The following is a 12835-nucleotide window of genomic DNA, read 5'->3' as shown; positions in this document are numbered from 1 at the left end:
GGGGAGGGACTGCTCAGGATCTCAGGTAGTGATAGGACTAGGGGGAATGGAATGAAGCTGGAGGTGGGGAGATTCAGGCTGGAGGTGAGGAGGAAGTTCTTCACCATGAGAGTGGTGAAGCCCTGGAATGGGTTGTCCAGGGAGGTGGCTGGGGCCCTGTCCCTGGAGGTGTTTAAGCCCAGGGTGGATCTGGATGAGGCTGTGGCCAGGCTGATGTAGTGTGGGGTGTCCCTGCCCATGGCAGGGGGGTTGGAACTAGATGATCCTTGTGGTCCCTTCCAACCCTGACTGATACTATGATACTATGACACAATGACTACAAAAGCAATCTGAAATGTGGATTTTTCTCCTGCTCCTCAGAGACCACAAATAATTTTCTGTACTCTTAATGAAAGTTATCTGAGTCCTGTAGGAGGGCTCCACCTCAACCTGGGCAGTACAAAGGAGCAGAGCTCGAGACCCTTTTGTACAGAACTTAGCCACCTGTCCAGGCTGTGGTGTGAACCCCTCCCCTAGCAACAGATATTGGAGGAATGGGGGGAAAAAAATCCACAAAACTAAAAGGTAATTTGGGAAAACCCACTGGTGAGCTAATGAAGCTTCAGCTGGCTGTTCAATCTGCTGCAGATGAAATGAAATGTGGTGGTGGTAGCGTGCTGGAATCCTGGGGGGTGACAGGCACGTGAAGAGTACACAGAAGATGGATGGTCGCTAGCTGGAGCTGCAGCCAGGCCAGCCTGCTCGTCTGCAGAGCTGCTCCTGAAAACCCGCAGCCAGGCAAAAGCTTTTGCTGATCTGAGGGTGACTGTGTGCTGAAGGAAGCATCCCCGTGCATATGGCAGTCAGATGATGGTGGTGCAGCTCCCGGGCTGTACTCTGGGCTGGTGGAATGGTTGGATGACTACAGGAGGACTTCATAGGAGCGCTGCTGTAATTTGAAGCCGTTCTGCAAGCAGACTGTAGGCAGCAAGTACCACTGCTAAGCCTGATATAAATTCCATCTTGCTCCACTGCCACCAGTTCTGCTGCTGCAGATCAGCAAACCAAGGCAAAGAACAAAACAATGCAGAGATCTGATCTGCCTTCATAAGGCACCTGAAACGCTCCTCCTCAGAAAAGCATTTTCCAGAGCCCCAAAAGCACAGCTCTGAGGTCTCCACTGGCTTCTGTTGCCACTTGAGCAGGCAGCTGGTCTGTTTGTTCCCTTCCTTTTCTCCTGCTGAATGCAACACTGGTTTAGTCACTTTCTTCTGGGTTTGTGATCCCATTATTTGGTTAAAATCAGATTCACTGACGGATGTATCTCCTACATTGTCTGTGGGAGCGATGCAAGAATTTCTCTCCTTTAGCTCCTTCTGATGCTTTTCTAGACCTCAGCTTCTGCCTCTGTTCCTTGATTCCAGGTTGTGATGCACCTAAAAAACGAGCCCTGTGTTTTTGTTTGTTTGGCTCATTACTTCTCACATCTCCATCACAGTTCACACTTCCTTTGTGTGATTTTGTTTTTTCCAAGGCTGGTCACTGAATCTTGGCAGAGCAGTTCCAGCATCTCACAAGCAGCTGGTTTTTGCTGTGACAGTGGGCTGATATATGCCTCCAAAGCCAACACAGAGGCCTGCATGGTGAATGCTTACAGTGTTGTGACAAGCACAGCCCATTTTGAGAAATCCTTAAAAAAAAAAAAGGTGGAGAGGAAAAACAGGAAATAATGGGGGGGGGGGGGGGAGGGAAATGTGTTCCCAAACTGAGAAGCAGACATATTTGAGAGGAGCCACACAGCATCAGCTGTGAAGAAAAGCTGAAAGAACATCTCTGGCAGTGAAAGATTCAAAGAGGAGAGGAAAACACCATGCCCCCCACGATGTCCTGCACAGAGGCAGTGTAGTGTCTGGGTACCTGCACCACTTCTGCTGGGCTGCATCCCAGTGAAGGGATGGTGGAGCAGAGGGATGACAGAGCAGCTCTGCTTACCCAGCAAGACAGGCTGTTCTCATTCTAGAGAATTCATTTATGGTCTGGTTTATCAGACAGCTACAGCAGGATGGTTCTAAGCATGCCTTTTAATGACTGCTTTGTTTTAAAGCCATGTGGAGCGTGCTACTGCCTTCATCCCCCTGTCTTCTCCCTGCATCTTTCCTCCACCTTCCTGCAACATTTCCCCATGAAGGCTTGGTGCATGCTCTAAGGAATGTCTGTCGGTGGGTATTACTTTCACCAGCTTTCCTTTGCAGTAGTGTGTCTATAAATGGCAGAGAGCATCATTCCTAATTACATGTTGCCCCCAGATGCTCCATGGGTGATGCTGATGGATTGCTGTGTGGGTGGTGTTGAAGGGGCTGGGGGAGGGGGAGCTGGGATGCAGCTCCTCTAAGTGGTAGCAGAGGTCTCTCGTTGGGCTGGGCTCATCAGTCCTCCCTCATTAAAGTCAGCTCAGGAACCTCCAAGGTTGTGCGTCTGGGCATTGGAAAAGAGGATGTAATGCAGGAAAGGCTTTGGGCTACAACTCAAACAAATGGTGACACAGGAGGAGCTGGGGGAGACAGAGAATTTACCCTTTGCCTGTTAGTACAGAAGCCACCCAGCACGGAGGGCTGCCAGCCTACATAAGCTGCTACATCATGCTGGCTTGATTTCAGTTCCCCCCAGCCCTCAGCTTGAGCCAGGTGGTGTCAGCCTCCCGTCTCAGAGCCTTAAGGCAGTGGGAGGTGGCACTTGCAGGGCATCTGCCCAGCTGGCTGCAGTGGCAGTGGTACCACTGACAGCCACCTTCTGTGTGGATTAAGATAGCCCTGCTGTGGTTCAAGGCAGACCCTGCTGCGGGACTGACTCAGGCCAGATTTGGCTACCAAAAGCACGGCTGTGGAACTGGCAGACAGAAACACTGACTTCTACCAGACCCTGCTGGGTCTACAGGCCTGGAGAGGAAATGGGTAGAGGAAAGGCAGGAGAAGCAGCAGCAGACCCTGCCTTGAAAAGCAGCTCAGGGCTGGACATGCTTGCACAAGCAGGCTGAAGAGGAAGAACAGAAAGCTGAGTGATGCTGGACCTTGAAAGAATGCTCTGCAAACCCCAGAGAAATCCAGGGGAAGGTGAGGAGGTGAAAGCAGGGATTTTCCAGTCAAGTGTTTGTTGGTTTTGCACAGACCTTTACTCTTCAAGGGCTGCTAAGGGAGGAGGAAGTGAGAGAGTGCACGTGTGCGAGAGCACATCTGCAAAGGCTGTTTCCTCCTCTAGCTGTCCCGTGGTCCTTGAAAGGCTTTATATTTAGTGTGCCCAGCAGGTCAGCTGCTGGGAAGACATGGAGGCAGGCAGACAGGACTGGCTTTGGGGACTGTAGCAATGGGACTCCATGGAGCAATGGATCACAGGATGTTAGGGGTTGGAAGGGACCTCCAAAGATGATCATTGATTCCAACCCCCCTGCCAGAGCAGGACCATAGAATCCAGCACAGGTCACACAGGAACACATCCAGACAGGGCTGCAAAGTCTCCAGAGAAGGAGACTCCACAACCTCTCAGGACAGCCTGCTCCAGTGCTCTGTAACCCTCACAGTGAAGAAGTTCCTTCTCATGCTGAGGTGAAACCTCCTGTGCTGTAGTTTATACCCATTCCCCTTCTCCTATCCCAGGGTGCAGCTGAGCAGAGCCTGTCCCCTCCCTCTTGACCCCCAGCCCTCACATATTTCTAAACATTTATTAAATGCCCTCTCAGTCTTCTCTTCTGCAGACTCAACACCCCCAGGGCTCTCAGCCTCTCCTCTTAGGCCAGTGCTCCAGTCCCTTCATCATCCTGGTAGCTCTCTGTTGGACTCTCTCCAGGGATCAAAGGGACTCCATGGGTTTTACATCCCGAGCTTAGTGTTAGGCTAGGAATTTGCCCCATCAGAGCATGCACTGAAACCATGAAGTGGCTTGGAATGACGTGCAGAGGAACATTTAAGAACAAAAGACCTTAACAGCTGCATCAGACCAATGGTCCATACAGCCCTAAGTCTGTCTCCAAAAGTGGCAGCAGGCAGTGCTACCTACCAGGTGCAGGAAAGCCTGGTCATATCCTGTGGCCCGTCCTCTCTGCACTGCCCCAGCACCCCCAGCTGTTGGATTTGGCTGTTAGAGGTCCATCAGTGCCTAACCTTTCTAGCATCTGCTTATGGATCCACTGGCCACTTGCTGAATTTTATAAAGTCCTTCTAGAGTTACTTGACTGAAAGACCTTAGTGTCACATACAAACCTGAGGACTCCACTGTGTGCTCCCCTCTTCAGCTACCCACTGCAAATGGTGATTAAAAGCCATCCCACCATCAGTCCCACAGTGCTGATGCCTCTGCTCCACCCTGAGACGTAACTATTAAACTTCATCTTTTGCTTTGTGTCCTGCCTCCACTCTTTCCTGTGAACCTTTCCTCCCATCCCGTGCCAGGTTGGTTTCTCTGATACCCTCTGGTGTGGAGCTGGTACCCTCTGGTGTGGAGCTGATACCCTCTGGTGTGGAGCTGATACCCTCTGGTGTGGAGCTGACACCCTCTGGTGTGGAGGCTATCAGAAGCTTTTTCAAACCTGGACTGTTCTGTGCCTGCTGAACCCACTCTGTATTTCCTGCTGCACTCTGAGGGCTGCTGGGTTGGTCTGGCAGGATTTCTCCCTGCAGAAGCCACACTGCCTGGGTCCCAACAGACCACATTCACCCCTGTCTACAGGAACTTTAATTTTTAGCCCCATTTTTAGACTGCCATTAGCAAGGATGGGCAGCAACTTCCTGGTCAGCAATTCCCAGGAGCACTTCCAGGGCTTCTGGCTGGGGCTGGGAGTTGCAGTGGCAACTGGCCAGCTATCTGTCACCTGGGTGTGGCCCTCCTGGTCCCCAAGGCTGAGGGGTGAGGGTGACCAGTAGTCAGGAACAGATGGAGCTCCACTCAGGAGTGGAAACCCCCATCCTGAGGAATGGCAGTAACTCATTTTTTCAATGTCAAACCAGATTTGCTGAATTTCTGAAGTGAGTCCTTAGGTCACTCTTTCCCAGTCTTCCCTCCACAGGGTCAAGACATTTCACATGGCTTCTCCTACAGTGGTCTGCAGAACACAGAGCAAGATGCACAGACATTAGGTGATGATAAAATCTCTCTGGAGACATTCAAAACCCACCTGGATGTGTTCCTGTGTGACCTTCTTGAGGTTCCCCTGCTTTAGCAGGGGGGTTGACTCAATCTCCACCATTCTGTGATTCTGTCTGTCCTAGGTCTCATATCTGCTATTGATAGACAATTGGTAGTTAGTGGGGTGTCCCCTGTGGTGTGAAGGGAATACCAGCATTGGCAGTTACTGGAGTAAAGGGGGAGAGAGAGAGACCACAACTTCACATTGAGATCCTATAGACTGGGATTTAACAGAAGAGATGAGGACAGAACTGAAGAACAGAGCTAAATACTGACCCCTTGGGCTAGAAAAACACTACATGAAAAGGTTTTGACCCAACTATTCAATACAGATACTCCTTAAATGACATCTGAAGAGGGACAAATGCTGCTTAAAGAGACTCTGAATGGAAGCTGCTCAGGAAAGAGGCTGGAAGCCAGCAAAGCCTCTTCTTGTGTCCTCTCACCGGCAATGTGGTTTTGCAGGTAGTGCCCTTCCCTGATTATCACCAAGATAGGCAGAAATGAAGATACAAAAGCAGAAGAGAAACAGTGGGCAGTAAATAAAAACACAAGAGGCTGCAGTAAGAAATGTAAGGATATTTTTGGGCTCAAAGCAACGGCTGAGGAGCTTTGTTCTGGGAAGAGAAAGTGCCACAGCAGGATGGGAATGCTTGGCTTGGGCAGGCTGTCATATCTGTCATCATTATAAGCATGGACAGATGATGATGATGATCTCTCCATTCTGCTTCTGCTTTCTCTCAGTCTCCAGAGATGCTCTTCCAGCTGTTTTCACCACAGAATTTATTCAGCTAATTTGTCCACCTTCCCTTCTCATTTTCTTACAGCGCTTCTTAACTTCATCAAGCTGGTGGCATCTCCTCTATGCCCACTGCTACTTTAAGCTTTCCCCTGTTCCTGGAGATGCTGACCATTTTCCTGTGCCAGTGATGTGTTACTGCCTTCCTCCTGCACTGCTTTTCAGCTCATCTTCCCTGCACAACACAACATTCCAAGCCATGTGAAGCAAGGAGGGAAAAGCAGGCAGCAGCTGGGAGCTCTTGAGTGGGTCATTTCTCATAGCTGCAAGCTCCATCTTCTCCTTCTTGTGGCCAACCAGAATCTTAAGGGGGCCCACAAGAAAGCTGGTGAGAGACTTTTGAGGGTGTCAGGGAGTGATAGGACTGGGGGGAATGGAGCAAAACTAGAAATGAGTAGATTCAGATTGGATGTTAGGAAGAAGTTCTTCCCCATGAGGGTGGTGAGAGCCTGGCACAGGTTGCCCAGGGAGGTGGTGGAAGCCTCATCCCTGGAGGTTTTTAAGGCCAAGCTGGATGTGGCTGTGAGCAACCTGCTGTAGTGTGAGAGGTCCCTGCCCATGGCATGGGGTTGGAACTGGCTGATCCTTGAGGTCCCTTCCAGCCCTGACAATTCTCTCATGGCTACCTCTCTGCACCCATTCCTCGGGGACTGACCCCATGTTTATTTTCTAGTCTGCAGCAGCAGCATATCTAGAACCAGGCAGCTGACATCACAGCTCCTTCAACTGCTGCTGTAAGATTTTGAGGACAGGGGGTTTTCACAAGGTTGCAGCTGAAGGGAAGTTCTAGAAGCTGGTTCCTCTCCAGAGCTTTTGGAGATCTGTATGAACACTCCTGCTTTCTAGTCTTTTTTAGTGAGTAAGATGAAGAAAGTTACCCAAAGTCCCTGTTTTTCTTGTTTTCAATTGATAAAGAGGATATAGCAATTGCATTGGGTTATGTAGCTCCCTGCACCTCAGCCTGTGTCTGAGGAGAAACCATTTTGATGGTTGGACTCAGTCATCATAAAGGTCTTTTCCAACTGAAATGATTCTATGATTTGATGACTCTATGAGTGAGATTTATGTGTGGGCACTTGGTATAGTGTGAAACAGACTGAAGCTCTGTGTCAGAGCATTTCATGGCATGCAGAGCCTCAAGACTGTGATAGAACTTCATCTGTCTGCACTGACAGTGTACAGCCCTTCTTACCAGAGCTGGTCCTTGGACTCGACGATCTTTGAGGTCTCTTCCAACCTTGGTGATACTGTGATACCATGATACCTGCTCACCACGGCCTGCCAGGCAAACAGCCACCCATGCAATCACCACTGTGATGGATGATGTCCAGGTGTGACCCTTCACCTCTCACAGTAGCCAAAAATCTTTGTGGGAAGAGTGCATGATGGAAGGTTATGGGATAATAGGGAAAAGAAAAGAAAAGATGATCAATCAGGTGAAGGATTCTGTTGTTAAAGTATTAACTGCTTTAAACATACACAACCATCTGACAGGCCAGGCCACACCTCAGAGGGCTAATGATAAAGCCACAGCTGGTTGGAATGGCTCAGTCCAAAGGGCAGGCTGGCTTGGAGGTGGATGCAGGGCATACCTTCAGTGAGCTGCTGCAGTGGGTGCAAGAAGCTGAGCACACAGCCTGGTCCCAAAGACACGGTGGAAACTTGACACTTCAGATGCAATACACTTGTTTGTCCTCTGGCCTGAGACTAATCTACTCCTGTTCTGTGCTTGACGTTGTGTCACGCACATCAGAACAAAATGAGTGGGGAAGAAGATGATTTTGGTGTCTATTCTTGGCACTGCTAATTTTAGTGCCCCTAAGGAGAGAAATTTTTTTCCCTTTAAAAAAAGTAATAATCTAACAAAGCACAGAAGTCTGAGCAGAAAACTGTGAATCACTGAGTCACAGATTGTTAGGGGCTGGAGGGGACCTCTGAAGACTGCTTCCAACTCCCCTGCCAGGGCAGGATCACCTAAAGCAGATCACACAGGAACACATCCAGACAGACATTGAAAATATTCAGAGTCTCCACCTCTCTGGGCAGCCTGGTCCAGTGCTCTGCCACCTTCCAAGTAAAGCAGTTCCTTCTCTTGTTTAGGTGGAACTTCCTGTGTTGAAGTTTATGCACATTTGCTCTTGTTCTGTCACTGGGGACCACTGAGAAGATTGTGAAGGGCATCATTGCTGCTGTTTCTCTGATACTGGCACTTTGATGTACATCCCTTATGTTGCCTGGAATGAAAGCCATCCATCAAACCCTGACCCAGTGGAGTTACAAAATCTTTCCAGCTACTCTGAACCCCCAATGCAAACCAGGATTTGTGTAGCTGATATAAATAGAGCCTGACCAGGAATGAAAGCATCATCACAGGACAAGAGGAAATGGCCTCAAGTTGCACTGGTGGAAACTTAGGTTGGATATTAGGAAGAATTTCTTCACTGCAAGTGTCCTCAGGCATTAGAACAGGCTGCTCAGGGAGGTGGTGGAGTCCCCATCACTGGAGGTATTTAAAAGTTGTGTAGACTTGGTGCCTAGGGATGTGTTTTAGTCAAGGACTTGTAGGTGTTAGGCTAATGGTTGGACTCAAGGATCCTAAAGGTGATTTCCAGCCTAGGCAATTCTGTGATCCTGTGACTCATGCTTCATCCCCAGCAGCACAAGAGATTACTCCTATAGTCCAGTTGCTGTGTTGTGTGCAGGAGGTTTTGAATCCCAGTTTTGGAATCAGTTACCTGTTTTCCTTTGCTGACCTCCTCCTACTGCTGTGCTAACTCCTAACATATGGATCTCATGTAGGAGAAAAAGGGTAGAGAAAATGTTGTGCTTGTGATGGTTTTTTGCTTGCAGCTCTACCATCTCTGAAATGCATGCAGACATTTCTTTCCCCTCAGATACAGCTTCTATCATGTGCTTTGCACCTTTAAATGTGTGAAGCATCCTGCCTGCCTGGCAGGACTCTGAGATTCAAGATGGAAGGGACAAGGCTTTGTTTTCTCTCTCATGGAAATTTTGCATTCAGTCCTCCTTTGCATCGGCTTGCAGGGGGGGTCCTAAACAACCTCATCCTGTTTCCCAGTTCCTTTATGTTTTCCGTAGGCAAAGAGCAAAAGGCAGATTCTCCCCCTGCACGGGGAAATGCCAGGAGAGGAAAACCTGCAAACCCTCAGGGCGGGAAGCAGCCTCCTCTCTGCAGAGCCTTCTGGCAGCAGGCAGGCAGGCAGGCTGAACGCTCGCTCGCATCTGAAACTGCAAAACAAAGCAAATAAACTAGCAGGCACGCATTCCTGAGTGCATAAGGACTGCTTCTGCTCCTCACCAACCTGCTCCCAGCCTGCACAACAACCAAGGCATGCTGCTGCCTGGGCAGCCCATAGGTATGGCTGCACTTTGCAGATCAGGCATTTGCCATGGCATTCTCACAGCTTATCCACGTTCTAGAGTACAAAAAAGGAAGAATATTGAGAAGGTCATTCTTCACCTGGGGTAGGTTACTGGTTAAATTGGTGAAGCAATGATCTGATTTTGTAACTTGTTCTGCATGAGCAAGCAAAGGGATTGCAGCCAGCAGGGAGCAAGGCTTGGCTGTGTCTCATTGGGGGTGGCTTTCCTACAGGGTGACCAGTTTGGTGCCCTGAGTTTTCCAAGGATAAGTTTTCTTTTCCCCACTCTCACATGGGCTTCAGATGCTGTATGATAGCTGCTTTCTGAGAGGAGGCAAGTCTAAGGCCAGCCAGCCTGAATGAGGCCACACTAGTGCTCAGGTTTGTTTGTATGGTCAGAGGCTTACCCACACTGTTGGTCCTGATGAGTTCAAGAAGTTATGGCAATTTGTGGGGAGGCCTGCAGGCTTTCAAATGAGGTGTGGGCTGACTGTGGTTGGAGCTGTGTTCTTTTTTCCCTCACACGAGTGACCTCCTTGGGAAAAAACCCGAACCAGGACTCATGTCAGAGAGTACTCTGCATTCACTAAGCAGAGATGCAGCTGCTGCATGTGTAGATGTGTGTGTAGATGGAATAGCAGTGCTCATACAAACATCCTCCCTCAAGAATCCTGTTGCAGGAGGACAGTTATAAATAACTCTTTGACCACTATAATTGTTCTGCCAGTACAAGCTGACAGAGAAATACATTGACTCAGCACATGCCTGAACAAGATCCTTTCCCAGGCAGCACCTCCCACCACATAAACATCCCCACAAAGTCATGTAGGTGCCTGGTGGGACAGCAACTCCCATCTGGTTGCTCCTGCAAGCTGGCATAAGCCAGGGCTGAACCAAAATGAATGTTTCTAAGATCTACTGAAGATAAAAAAAGCACTGCTTAGGTACTAGGTAATATTTTTTTCCCCAGTACCCACAAATATAATTCACAGTCTCACAGAATCACCAAGGCTGGAAGAGACCTCAAAGATCATCAAGTCCAACCTGTCACCACAGACCTCATGACTGCTAAACCATGGCACCAAGTGCCACATCCAATCCCCTCTTGAACACCTCCAGGGATGGGGACTCCACCACCTCCCTGGGCAGCACATTCCAATGGCAAATTACTCTTTCTGGGAAGAACTTTCTCCTCACCTCCAGCCTAAACTTCCCCTGGTGCAGCTTGAGACTGTGTCCTCTTGTTCTGGTGCTGCTTGCCTGGGAGAAGAGACCAACCCCCACCTGGCTACAACCTCCTTTCAGGAAGTTGTAGACAGCAAGAAGGTCTCCCCTGAGCCTCCTCTTCTCCAGGCTAAGCAACCCCAGCTCCCTCAGCCTCTCCTCGTAGGGCTTGTGCTCAAGGCCTCTCATCAGCTTGAACCTTAAATCCCCCTGGGATTGATGGTGGTAGAGAGAAATTGTAATTTTGGAATCACAGAATGGTTTGTGTTGGAAGGGACCTTAAACATCCTCTAGTTCCAATGCCCCTGCCATGGGCAGGGACACCTTCCACTAGATCAGGTTGCTCAAGGCCTCATCCAACCTAATGCTGAACACCTCCAGGGAGGGGACATCCACAACCTCCCTGGGCAACCTGTTCCAGTGTCTCCAGTCTGAATCTCCCCTTTTCCAGCTTCAATCCATTCCCTCTTGTCCTATCACTACAAGCCCTTGTAAAAAGTCCCTCCCTAGCTCTCCTGTAGCCCCCTTCAGGTACTTGAATGCTGCTATAAGGTCTCCCTGGAACCGTCTCTTCTCCAGGCTGAACATCACCAACTCTCTCAGCCTGTCCCCATAAGTGAGGTTCTTCATGGCCTCCCCTGGACCCACTCCAACAGTTTGATGTCCTCCTTGTGTTGGGAGCACCAAATATTCTAGTATGTTTTCTACTCTTATTAAATCCTGCAAGTCATTGTAAAAATCTTTTATCTTCAGAACATCACTCCCTATCTTTCCAAGAACCTGAGCAAACATTCACAGCAGGTCATCTTAGCTGTGTGGCTTCATTTAAACCATTGAAAATGGCTTCATTTAAAATGCTGTGTTAGATATGCAGGGACATGAGTGTGCTGGCCTTGTGTTGCTGTCTCTCTTTCCTGCAATGGTGAGGAGAGAACACACACTGGTGCATCGTGCTTCTGTGTGAGTAAAATTGCACATGCAGGAAGTGTTTCACCTACATAACTACTCTATTAAAACAAAATGATACCCTGCCTAATTATAATGGAAGAAAATCAGGGAGTAGACCAAGAGTCACTGGCTCACTCTTTATTACACTCTGTTTCCAGCTGCCATGGAATTTCAATATCACATTTTCCCCTGTGAGTTATTCTCTCTCTCATTTTTTTCCCCTCCTCAGTTTTTTCCCCATAATGTCATAGATTTATTATTTCCAAATGCAATGATGACATCAGTTACAGTGGGGACAGTTTTGTCTTTGCCCTGTGTTCCATAGAGACACGGGGTTGTTTAGCCTGGAGAAGAGGAGGCTCAGGGGAGACCTTATTGCTGTCTACCACTACCTGAAGGGAGGTTGAGACAGGTGGGGGTTGGTCTCTTCTCCCAGGCAACCAGCACCAGAACAAGAGGACACAGTCTCAAGCTGTGCCAGGGGAGATTTAGGCTGGAGATGAGGAGAAAGTTTTTCCCAGAAAGAGTAATTTGCCATTGGGATGTGCTGCCCAGGGAGGTGGTGGAGTCACCGTCCCTGGAGGTGTTCAAAAAGGGATTGGATGTGGCACTTGGAGCCATGGTTTAGTTGTCAGGAGGTGTTAGGTATGAGGCAATAGGTTGGACCTGATGATCTCTGAGGTCTTTTCCAACCTCGTTGACTCTGTGATTCTCTGACAAGCCTCTAGAAGTCAAACACCAGGCTGACCTCTGAGGTTAAGCAAGGTGTGGCAACCATGATCTCAGCCTCCTGCGCTGAGAAACTGTCCTTTTGCCAGCCCCTAGCAGCGCTCCTTGTCCTGTAAAGGTTTTAGAGCTGTGTGTTTAGGTATTTTTAGTGCTGTCATACACTTTGTTTTCAATGGAGATGTTATATTTAGAAGGTTCTCAAAATGTGGAGCATGTGTTACATTTCTTTTGCGTAATCCATCAAGACTAATTTGATTTGAGACCAGTGCCTTTTTTTTTCCCCTTCCCCCCCATCTGTTTGGGAAAGTGCAGTTGTAGAGACATCAGTCATGTAACACTTTCTGTGAAACAGCTTTACTGACAGTTGGGAGTTGTCAGTAACCATGTGGATTTCAAGCTCTCAGTCTGGCTACAAAGAGAAAAACCCTCTGACACATAATTTCCACGGAGCCACAGAATTTTAAGGCTGGAAAGACCCAGCACAATCATCTAGCTGACCTCAGGCCTAACTAGCCCAGGAATAAGTCATGTTTCAAGCCGCATAGCAGCAAACCCCAGCAGCTTGTGGGACAACCATACACTCAGTTTAATACCATTC

This window comes from Melanerpes formicivorus, unplaced genomic scaffold (genome assembly GCF_026170545.1).
Source record: "Melanerpes formicivorus ecotype bairdi unplaced genomic scaffold, bMelFor1.0.p_v2 SCAF_13, whole genome shotgun sequence".
Classification (NCBI taxonomy): Eukaryota; Metazoa; Chordata; class Aves; order Piciformes; family Picidae; genus Melanerpes; species Melanerpes formicivorus.
Note: the sequence above shows the minus strand (reverse complement) of the source record.